The following is an 11,024-nucleotide window of genomic DNA, read 5'->3' as shown; positions in this document are numbered from 1 at the left end:
AACAGTGAGCCTTTCACATTCCTAACTTTTAATTCTGTGTCTGCTGTGTTTGCTTGTTTGCTAATTTATTCCTTTCCTCGCGTTGGTAATGGTTTGCGTTGGCTGCCTTGAACTGCAGTTATTCTGTATTTGTGTTCAACTTCTAAGACTCTATGCTCTTTGAGGGAGGGGCTCTACCTCACTCATCTTTGCACCCCTTGCGACTCTAAAAGGTGCTTGGCCCAGAGAAGCTTCTCAATGAACATTTGTTGAATTAAAATAGACAGAACAGAAAGTCACAAATGTAGTGGCCTAGCCTTGCCCTCAAGAAATTACGAGAGCAAACAGAAGACATGAAGGAAAATTTAAACAGAAGGAACTGAGAACTGGGGCGCCTGAGTGGCTCAGTCAGTTAAGTGTCCGACTCTTGATCTCAGCTCAGGTCTCAATCTTGGGGTCATGAGTTCTCTGGGTCATGAGTTCAGTCCGCATGTTGGGCTCTATGCCCAGCGCAGAGCCTACTTAAAAAAAAAGAAAGGAAGAAAGAAAGGAACTTTGAACTTCAAGCACTGTTCTTCCTGAGAAACTACTGTCTAGTTTCACATATGAAGTGAACAAGTTTCAAAATTCCAGAACTTTAAAATAAAACAGGAGAGGGTTAGGGTGATAAAAACAAACAAAAAAACAAAACAAAACAAAAAAAACAGCTATAGGCACTTGGAGAATCTCCTTATTGACTGGCTCTGCTGGGTGTGATAGACTGCATGGTTCTTCCAGTGCTCAGGGAAATCCACCTCTATGAACTTGTGCTACCTGCATTCCTGGCCATGGAAAGATCCTTTCTGACACCTTGGCAAAAGTGCATCCTTAATACAGTTAGGGATACTGGACCTGCTACTACAGGCGTAGGTGTGGTGAAGACCAACTCTATTGAGAGGCTTCGTTGTGGGAACTGCCAGCAGGTAAATTAACCTGGCAAACAATAAGCAGAATAAAAATGAGTTTGTGCTTTCGAAGAAGAGCAAAAAACCAGAGAGGCTTCTGGGCTGATTTGCATCATTTATTGATGGCTATTTCAGCTCTCTAACACACTCACTCGTTTCAACCAAATCAGAGCCATCAGAAATGGTTGTGCAGGATGTGCACTACACAAGTTTTCCTGGCCGAGGAGGAAATCCAGCTGAATCTCCCCTAATCAAGTTGTACAATCTGGTAGCGTGCTACGCATGCCCCAAGGAGGCAGCATCTTCTCATTTGCACCAAAGTGCTATGCTCTGTGCAATTCCTGAACTGAGTTGAGCATTTTTCAACAAAAGGAAGTTAAACAAAAAGATGCCAAATTATTTAGTGTTTTGAATAATAAATGAGGAGAGGTGTCTTTTAGCAGCTAGTTTTCCAATCTTTTCCCAAAGTGGCAGGGTCTTAGGCTTGGGTTACTCTCCTTCAGAAAAGAGAAGAATACCGTGGCAGTGATGTTCATGATGCTTCTTGACTTGAACCTTCACATGGTTATTGTTTGGGCCCCAATTTTTGTTTTTTGGCTGGTCTGACAGGGCAAGTTGTAAGGTCTGACAGTCTCAGAGCATCGTTTGAACAATTGAAATAGGGACCATCTTACTCCATCCCCAGACCAGAGACCAACCCTCCTACAGAGTCTCCATCCCTTCTCCTGCATAGCTCTGTCCATCACCAGCCACTTCTCTGAAGATAAACACAAAAATGTAGACTCTCATTGGCTTATGTCTTCCAAAGATCAAATTAAAGGACTGTCTCTCATTATTATTGGATCAATTGCTCTCTCTTATTTAGAAAGGAAATTTAGTAAGTGTAGAAATCAAAGTAGTTCTATGACTAGGTTTAATGATCCATATGAAATTATATTTGATTAGTGGTACTTTATGAGCCAAAATGTATGATCTATTTGAAATTTTACATAGTAGTGTGTCTTCCCAAGGAGAAAAAAAAAAAAAAACAGTTTTCTGTGGGCAGTTTTCAAAACACAGTTGATATTTGCTTTACCACCTCTCACTGTTCAAGTTAAGCTAAGCTCAGACTTTAAGGATGGTTCTACACATGCCAATAGCCAGGGTGCCTGACCTGTGGACACCCTGCACGTGAATTCGATGGCCTCGTTTTGATTGTATTTTCATTGTTCTGCACCAGTGCCCTACTATCATCTTGGAACATAAAAGAGAGAATAGTAGTAATGTTGGGAGGCTGCCCATGAGAGAATAACAGCATCCACTACGTGCATTTCCTCACACAGTGATATCTCAGTCTACTCAAAAAGCCAACATGTGCCCGAAGGGTCTGATTCACAAAATGGATTCAAGTAGTAGTTTACTTTTTATTAATTATTCATTGGCTCATTGTGTATCTTCCCCCCCCAACCTAGAATGTAAGCCAGTAAGAGCAGAGAATTTGTATCTCCAGTGCCTAGAGAAACACCATCTCAAGGTTTGTGGTCTCTAAATGTGTGTCGAATGAATGAGTGAATGAATGAATGAATGAATGAGTTAATTAAAAACCCACTAACATAAGCTGGGCCCTGCTTTATTCGTACAACTGACCATGTACTCAGGTATGGAGTCTTTCTTCCAACGAAACAAGTGTGATGGCCCACTCTGTGCTTGGCTTCCTTTTTCTCACTTCTGTGCTCTCACATCTTATTCCTCTTCCTTCACAAGCCCCACCAGCTCTTCCACACTCATGGCCCACCCTGCCTCAGGCCTGGCTCAAGATGTTCCTCCCGTGGAAGCCTTGCTGAAATGTTCCAGTTCCCCTCGGGCCTTCCTTATCTGTAAACATCTCCTCTTCTATGATATTTTTCCAATATCTGGATTTACCCTCCTTTTGTATTTGCCTGGGAAATTCTTCACGTATTTGTGTTTTGCATCACTGGATCATTAGTTTCCTGAGGGAAGTATCTTACTTTCTTTTTCTTTTCTATCTTTTTTCTCTACTTCCACTCCAAGTCAGCTGGGAGCAAATGGCTGCTCTCAGTAGAAAGAAGTTGTTGACTCCTTACTAGCAGACAAGCCCCGAGTCCTTCCGACAGCACATTTAGGTCATGAAGTTCAGCCGGTGGCATTGCCGGCTGCCTGTCTTGCTGGTATCCCTGTGGCGATAGGGGGATTGCATGGCTCTGGGATTAGTAATGGGATCCAGAGCCTTTTTACCTATTTAAATCATCAGCTCAGCTCTAACCCTGCTTGCAATTTGGACTTCCAGTACCATAGACTCCTTAGAGAACTGAGGTGATCTGTGAAAGTTTTGGTTTTGTTTTTTTTTAGATGCCATTTTCACCACCATCCAGGAGAAAGTTATCTAAGACTCTTAACTATTTTGTCTCCTTAACAACAGCCGGATAGAAATAGTGAGGAAACGCTTAGCATGTGGAACAACCCCTACCTAACACAAGCTTTTTCCCACCTTTTACTGAAAGCTTGGGATGAAATGAAGATCTGTGTGCAGGTGCACGAACGTGTCAAACAGACAATCAAAGAGCATCATTGGAATGACCCCAGAGACATCGAGATGCAATGAGAAGAGCAAGAGGAGAGTTATTTATCTGCATCTCAAATTTAAAATAACCAGGACTCAATCCCAACTGAAGGCTGGCAGTACTCTATTGTCAGCCTTTATGTAAAATTGTTTAGAATAAAGCACCAACCAGGAATCTGAGGAAAGGCCAAATAATATTTTGACCTCCTTTAAGGGCTCCACTTCTCAGTCTAGAGAAATTAACTGATCCTTTCTAAATAATGGTTTGCCAATCTTATTCTGGAGAAGTCTACTAATGAGATTTATTTATTACCAATAAGTAGCAGCTAACAAAATAACTAGAACAATCATATCGGACAATTAACCTTTTCACTTAAAGCATGGGTTAACCACTGATAGATGAATGGATAAAGAAGAATGGGTAGATGAATGGATATGTATCATGGAATATTACATAGCCATCAAAAGGATGAGATCTTGCCATTTGCCACAACATGGATGGACCTAGAGGGTATTATGCTAAGTGAAATCAGTCAGACTGAGAAAGACAAATATCATGATTTCATTTATATGTGGAATCTAAAAAAATAAAAGAAGAATAAACACACAAAAAAGTAGGATCAGGCCTATAAATACAGAGAACAAACTGATGGTCGCCAGAAGGGGATGAGAAAAATGCGGGAAGTGGAGAGGGAGTTACCGACTTCCAGTTATGGATGAACAAGTCATGGGAATAAAAGGCACAGCAGAGGGGATATAGTCAATGGTACTGTAATGGTGCTGTGTGGTGTTGTGTGGGGACAGATGGGAGCCACACTCGCAGGGAGCATGGCACAACATATGGAGCTGTTGAGTCACTATGCTGTGCACCTGGACCTGATGTAACACTGTGTGCCAACTGTACTCAAAAGAAATTTATTCATAAAAAAAAATAAAGTGCTGGTTAACCTTCCTTAAGGTCAAAAACACAGTTGATGAAAGCGATGGATTCTCTCTCCAGAGGGATACATGCCCACTCAAAATTCTGCAAAAAATTTTGGGAAATTCATGGATCCTCAGAAGCCCTGTCACCTACGCCCGTAAAAACCCACCGAATTAAGGATTTCCAAATGCTAAATGTATTATTCAGATATCAGTAATTAGTAGTTTACTTTACAGGTGGGCTGAGTAAAATCCTAGGTTTAGATAGTGGGAACAGGGTAAGTTTGGTGGTCATGTAAGTTTTAGAATATCTTTGGTAATTAAAAAAAAAAACTCGGTGATTATGAACCCACTTTGCATATACTGCCTTGCTTTAAACCCCCCAATTCTATTTTGTCGGTAGTATAGATTCGTTGTGCATAAGGGGAAACTGAGGCGTCAAGAGGTCAGGAGACCCGCCCAATGTCACAGAGCTACTGCGTAGAGTCTGGAGAGGGCACAGCTACCTTCATTTTTAAGGTCTTTCCCAAGTGGCAGGAAAACAACCCACAGTCTGTTGCCCTTTAAAGAAAACACTTTGATCTTGCTCTTAACAGCCAGCTCGAAATGACAATAACTTACAAAAATAAAAAATAGCTCCCAGGGACACATAAATCTTTCTCTTTGGCACCCTGCAATAAGGCTTTGAGTTGCATAGGGTGGTCTGCGGTGTCCTAAACTTGCCTCCATTCTGTACTTTTTGTCTTGGAGTCCAAACATTACTGTCTTTATTTTATTTATTTATTTATTTTTAAAGATTTTATTTATTTATTTGAGAGAGAGAATGAGAGAGAGAGAGAGCACATGAGAGGGGGGAGGGTCAGAAGGACAAACATACTCCCTGCTGAGCAAGGAGCCCGATGCGGGACTCGATCCTGGGACTCCAGGATCATGACCTGAGCCGAGGGCAGTCGCTTAACCAACTGAGCCACCCAGGCGCCCCAAACATTACTGTCTTTAAAAAAAGGATCAACGTAGCAGTTGGTGCCCGACTGAAGTGGTCAAGAGGTTGGGGTGATGTTGCAAGCGATGATGCAGGAGCAAATGTGGGTACATGACGCCTCTCTGCATCGGATTCTCTAAACTACCTCCAATCCATGTTCCATGCTAATGCTGCACCATTGATGAGTTTGTGGGCCCTAAACGGGGCTGGCCATAACAGTTTCCAGCATGTCCAATCACTTCCATGCAAGGAAGGCCTTTGTGTCCAGAAAGATCACGCTGCCCCCGGCACCTGTCACCCCAGTGTCATTCAGTTGCATCAGGGAGAGATTCTGTTCTTATGGCTTATTGTTCCATCTTCCAGTGTAACCTTTTAAAATGCCGGCCACACTCTTTGGGTTCCCAGTGCAGAACTAGGGTCTCTGCGAATGGTTAGAGGATGGCATGGGGTAAAAAGGGCAGAGGGTCTAAGACCTAGTCGAGTGGGGGGTGATAAGGGGGAATAAGAAAAGGGACATACAGTAAAATTTAGATTTCTTCACAGTTTCATACCCAGCCCCAGTCCAAACCCGGAGGTTCTGCCGTGTGGAAGGGGGGACCCTCATATCCTGAGGCAATTTTCTCTTACCTTGAAACTGCTACGGTTTCAGAGTGATGTGTTCATCTACTGGAGGTCCCAGAGAGAATCATCAGGATTTCTCCTACCAGAGGAATAGCAACAGTGAAAGAGGATTTTTATGTTTTGGTCTTGTTAAGAAAATACAGTTGTTATATTCAAAGCAAGGTTCATTCTCACTTGCCTGCATTTTGACCATTTATATGTGTAATTTTATTTATTTATTTATTTATTTATTTTTGGATGTATTGGAATCAGTATGAATAAAACGTGTTATAACTTTGGTATTTACTTGGTGGTGACACACTTCTGCTCTTTCAGAATCCTGTGGCACAAAGTGGCCAATCAGATCAATGGCTTCATTGGACTGATTTCAGTGAGTCAACCAGTCAACCAAGAGATTTCAGAGAGTGCTAAAATTTTGTCAGAATTGGGGTCCAGCCCACAGACACAGCTCACTTTTTTTTTTTTAAGATTTTATTATTTATTTGATGGAGAGAGAGAGCAAGCACACAAGCAAGGGGAACGGCAGGCAGAAGGAGAAGCAGACTTCCGGCTGAGAAGGGAGCCCGATGGGGGACTCGATCCCAGGACCCTGGGATCATGACCTGAGCCGAAGGCAGACGCTTAACCGGCTGAGCCACCCAGGCGTCCCGACACAGGTAACTTTTATTTATAAGTGATGTTACAGCAACTCCGTCCACATGGTGTAATCTGATAAATGACAGGGAGAACCAGACCAGTTCTCCTTCCTCGGTAGCACAACTTGCTCTGCTGGTAAATTGAACACAGACGCACGCATGCACAAACACACACACGCAGTTCAAAAAAATCAGTGTTACTTTTACATTGCTTCAAAGAGATACAGTTTGACATTCTAGAAAAGATATAAAGAGGCAAAGTATACTATTGGCTAAATAAATGATTGAATAATCAAATAAACACTACTCTTAAAACTAGCAAATTAATAGATTCACCTTGTGTTTCTTATGTCATATGTTTTTGCAAGTTCACTTCCTGTTTTGGAGCTGCATTAACTGAGGCTTAGTTTTTACGAAAATATACTAGTGATAAGACCTATCGTATTAGTTTCGCTTATCTCTAGTTTCATATTATAACATTAGATATTTTTACTCTCTACTATTGATTTCTATGTCAAATCCAATTACAACAGAGATATAAGAAGATGCGTGCTAGTTTGTGAAAATGGTACACAGAACAGGAAGGAGCTCTAGATTCACAAATAGGTGGATTTCTAGAGGAATATAGAATAGAAAAAAACAGAGCAAGATGGCCTATGAAAAGGCAACTTATTAATAGATAATGCCCTTACCACGAGCTCAAATGATAATATGATTTTTTTAAAAGCCCTACCCTTTGTTTATAATTCTAAATCTAGGAGTCTATCTTATAGAAATAATCAAAGATATGGACAAAAAAATTATATGTGAAAATGTTCACCTCAGCCATATTTAACTGCCAAGATATTAGAAACAATCAGATGTCCAACAAGAGGAAATTTGTATAAGACATTATACTATATCTAAGCAATGGAAAACTCTACAGTTACTAAAATTCATATCCTTGAAGAATATTCATTGCCATAGATAAAGTGCCATGTATGAGAATGATGTTTATTTCATCAGATCTGACCGGCTGCTTGGAAGAAACTAAAACTGACTTTATGGAACCAAAGTTTACAAAGCCTTCCAGAAAACTGGCCTGGCATCTGGCCCACAGGCTGAACCTTACAGGTAGTGAAACAGGTCAGGGACCGTGGTGACTTTGATAAGAGAGAAATTTGCACAAATTTGTAGTAAAGCAGGTGAAATCTGGTGGAGAGAGTTTCTTGGCTTGGGGAAGAACAGAAATCTGAAAGACTGATCCATTTATCTGAATCATCCAAGTAAAGGCTTTGTTACCGAGTTATTCTGTCTGCACGAGACCAAAAGTTCATTTTCCACTAATTAGTGAGTGGCAGCTTCTGAGGAAGATGAGGCCAGTTACAGATAAAATAGCTACATTTGGTTTAGACAACTGAGTGCTAGGGTAAAATGTTTTGACTACATTAATTAGCCACAATAATAAAAATGAAATGCCTCTAGACTTTAACAAAAGCATTGTTTATGTACTATATATGTATATGGACACACTACTATAGTATATGTCTATACTATATATATGGTATATGTATATACTACTATATGGACGTGTTCATTTCAGATGGCAGAAGTTCCTGCTTGAGGCTCAAGTCAAACCTTTACCCATTCGAAACTCAAGCAGTAATGAGCCATTGCATTTCTTCATCTTTTATTTTGAAATCACATACAGACCATTGATTTCTTTCTGGGGGAGATAGTTGGGTGTAGCAGTTGAAACTTTGTTCAAATCCTGCCCTCTGGATTAGCTGCCTCATTAACTATGTTTGATGTGAGTCGTCAGCAAACATTACCTGTTATTTTCCTGTAGTTGAACTCCTCTGGAATGAGGAACTAGAATTCTAAGGGTTGTTAGGCAGTTTTAGCTCTATTCCTCACCCTTGAACAGGCACTCTGACATACTCATTATTTCCGTCTCCTTCCTTTTCTCTAGAATCACCAGATTTCAGAGTTGACCATTAGGTAGCCCCACCTGTAAATTCCATTTACAGCATGCCCAATGAGTAATTGTTCGGCCTCAGCCCTCACCACCAAAGTGACAGGAAGCTTATATCCCCACAGAGCCCTTCATCTTCGGCCAGCTTTAGCAATTAGGAAAACCAGTGAAGTTGAATCCATCTCCTCAAATCATTATTCTATGATCCTAGTTCTATTCCTCAGAGTCACACTGATAAAATGGTGTTCCTTTGCTACATGAGAGCCCTTTAATCATTCCCCAGGAAGGCTGTTAAGTCTCCAGTGAGCCTTCTCCTCCCGAGGCAAGACAACTTTTCTTCCTGTGCCGTGGGTTCACCTCCCTCCGCCATCTTGATCACTTTCCTGTAAACACACTCGTTTATCCATTTCTTTCTAAAAGTGGCTCTGGACCATGGGCTCTGATGGGAGCACAACACCTGTAGTCAGACCAACACAACATTAAGCAGGTGTGACCACCTCCCTTTTCCTAGACACTATAGATCTGTTAATTTAGCCTAAGCTTAGATGAATTTGGGGGCTATCATGTTACACGCTTGATTTGGACCCCTACTGGCCCAAATTCTACATCTCATATTTTTTCTCACATTGCTCTGCATTTCTATGCAGGACTCTTTATTTAACCCTATTACATTTCTTTCTTTCTTTTTTTTTTTTTAAGATTCCAGTCTGGGGGCGCCTGAGTGCCTCAGATGGTTAAGCGTCTGCCTTCGGCTCAGGTCATGATCTCAGGGTCTTGGGATCGAGTCCCGCATTGGGCTTCCTGCTTCTTGGGGGCCTGCTTCTCCCTCTGCCTCTCTCTCTCTCTCTGTCTCTCATGAATAAATAAATAAAATCTTTAAAAAAAAAAAAAAAGATTCCAGTCTGCTAAGATCTAATGCATTTTCTATCCCTCCAAGTATTGTTCTATTTACAGATCTATTTGCATGTTTTCTATATGTCCATCTGCTCCATTAATAATGATAAATGTTGAACAGAAATTGGCACAGGACAGAGAGGTCTTCAGGTTGACATTGATCTATTATTTAGCACCTTTCAGGAAAAACTGTTTATCTAGTTACAAATCCTCCCAAATACCCCACCATCTAGTATTAATGTCTCCTTTTTGATAACCATCATCAAGAAATACTGTCAAATACTTTGTTGAAATACAGGTGCATAATGTCTATTACATTTCCTTTCTCTACTAAATCAAAAAGATAAAGGAGGAATATTGACACACTAGTTCTCGGTGATTATCATTTTTTTTCCTAAGGATTTTCCAACCATCTTATTCATTCATTAAAAAATATGTGTTCAGTGTCTGCTATGTTCCAGGCATAGTGCTAGACACAAGACAATAGGATCCATGCCCTCAGGGAGTTTGCTGTCTTTAAAAATGCATTCTAGACTTTTCCCTAGAAACAACACCAGTTGCTCCCCTCCTTTCCAAAGTTTGGCAGAAAGTCAAGCACGGCACATCCTCAATAAAAATTTGTTTTATTGAATTTAATAACTATTATAAGTAACAACTATTGAGTACTTACCTGTGACATGCATTATGCTAAGTACCTTAGTCAGTTATGACATTTAATTTTGATAACACACTTTCCCCTATTTTGCAGATAAGGAAACTGAGGCACAGAGTTGTGAGGTAATTTGCCCACACTTGCACATCTAGTGAGTGGTGGAGATGTGGATAGAAACCCAGTTGTGTGGCATGAGAGGTCACACAGGCTTAACCACTCTACTATAACTGATGATTCATCTACTGTAATAGAATTCATGAAAAGAAGGTCTCATTTTGTAACCCAAATATTCGTAAGTTTTCTAAAAGTTTAAGCAAACAATCAGCAATCTATCAAACAATTCTAGTGGAAATATACATATTTTATGTAAATTTTCATCTGAAAACAAGCTATTCCCACAGAAACAACCGAAGTGTAAAATTACAATACTTTATGACGATAATATAATGTTCTCAGCACAACGCTGAGTTAGGACTTCCTCATCCACATCACTGCTATTTCACAGAAATCATTTCCTTTTAGATGTAGAAGGTTCTTTAGATGTTATGTGTTCATTTACAAACCAGATGGGTGATGGGCTCAGGTAAATTCTAAGGGCTTTCCAATCTCAAGATTCTATGATTTATTTTGCAGAAGTAAATTTCCAACTCTACTGAGTTCCTTTTTTTCATCTGATTTAAAAGAACTGAGGGCGCCTGGGTGGCTCAGTTGGTTAAGCGACTGCCTTCGGCTCAGGTCATGATCCTGGAGTCCCGGGATCGAGTCCCGCATCGGGCTCCCTGCTCGGCAGGGAGTCTGCTTCTCCCTCTGACCCTCCTCCCTCTCATGCTCTCTGTCTCTCATTCTCTCTGTCTCAAATAAATAAATAAAATCTTTAAAAAA

Source organism: Neomonachus schauinslandi, chromosome 12 (assembly GCF_002201575.2).
Source record: "Neomonachus schauinslandi chromosome 12, ASM220157v2, whole genome shotgun sequence".
NCBI classification, from domain to species: Eukaryota; Metazoa; Chordata; class Mammalia; order Carnivora; family Phocidae; genus Neomonachus; species Neomonachus schauinslandi.
Note: the sequence above shows the minus strand (reverse complement) of the source record.